We start from the raw sequence: 1,559 nt of genomic DNA, 5'->3' as shown, positions 1-1,559 counted from the left end.
ATGAGTCTCCATCCCCTGGGTTCTAGGTTGCGTTTATAATGTTGAAATTGTGATCTCTGTAAACAGATGTGACCTCTGTGGACAATGTCAAACTTGTAATGTCTGGGTCTCTTAGTCATCTCTCTCCCATTAATTTATTTTCCTTCCCTTTTGGTCCTTCCACCCTGCTGAGGAGATATTTTCTGTCACCTGTGAGCTGATCACATTTTGGCTTAATACTGGAAGTGTTAAAATGCAAAGTAGGGCTGGCCGGGTGGCTCAGGCGGTTAGAGCTCCGTGCTCCTAACTCCAAAGGCTGCCGATTCGATTCCCACATGGGCCAGTGGGCTCTCAACCACAAGGTTGCCGGTTCAAATATCTTCGACTCCCACAAGGGATGGTGGGCAGGGCCCCCTGCAACTAAGATTGAACACAGCACCTTGAGCTGAGCTGCCGCTGAGCTCCCGGATGGCTCAGTTGGTTGGAGCGCGTCCTCTCAACCACAAGGTTGCTGGTTCGACTCCCGCAGGGGATGGGGGGCAGCGCCCCCTGCAGCTAGCAACGGCAACTGGACCTGGAGCTGAGCTGTGCCCTCCACAACTAAGACTGAAAGGACAACTTAACTTGGAAAAAAGTCCTGGAAGTACACACTGTTCCCCAATAAAGTCCTGTTCCCCTTCCCCAATTAAATCTTAAAAAAAAAAAATCATGAACCCTGTGGGGGACGGATTACACTTGCCTTTAAAAAAAAAAGCAAAGTAATTCCATGAGTAAAATTAGCTACCAAAACAGCGTTGATTTGTTAGGTGTTGGAGAACTACAGTGAAGATGTAATTTTTAGATTTTGTTTTTATTTCTGCGGAGGAAAAAAAAAAACTTTTCTGATTATTAAAAAATCCACAAGGTGCTCACCCTGTCGCTGTGTGTTCTCCAGGAATCTGAGCCATTGTACAAATCTCAGAACCCGGAGTTCAGAGAAAAGCAGCCTGGGGGGGCCCTCGCATGAGAGGCCTGATAGATCCGTCCTGGCAGACAACAGAAACAGAAGGAACGCTGCCTAACAATTGGAACGCACTAACAGTAAAACAGGCTTAGTCCGACGGTGTTTGAATTTAAAAGCCATCCTGAGCTGCTTTAGTCAGATGCCCGCGCACTGGTCTTTAGAAATCCAGAGATGACCCAGGTTTGTGCCTCAGCCAGAAGCAGAGACGACCCTACTGATGTTGATCCCCGACGACCTGTTTTATCGTAGAGCACCTTCACCACGTTTCAAGACACGAAGCACCCTTGCTACTTCTAACGCGCTTCTCCGCGCTGCCTCGCGCCCCGCGTCCAGGGCGAGGGCTACCTCGGCCCCTAGCAGGTGGGCGGGGCCCACGGCCGCCTTCGATCAGCGCGGCCACAAGGAAGCCCACACTGATTGGTTCGTGGGAGGGCTCGCCAGGGCCGTCGATGCGGATTGGCTGCTACACCGAGGACCCTGTTTCCGGTCGCCCAGCGGTCAACCCCGCCGCCACCATGGCGACCGGCGAGCAGGTGGGGGCTCCGCTTCTGTGGCCTGTGGAGGCCCGGTTGGCGGC

The sequence above is a fragment of the Rhinolophus hipposideros genome (assembly GCF_964194185.1).
Source record: "Rhinolophus hipposideros genome assembly, chromosome: 3".
In the NCBI taxonomy this organism is placed as follows: domain Eukaryota; kingdom Metazoa; phylum Chordata; class Mammalia; order Chiroptera; family Rhinolophidae; genus Rhinolophus; species Rhinolophus hipposideros.
Note: the sequence above shows the minus strand (reverse complement) of the source record.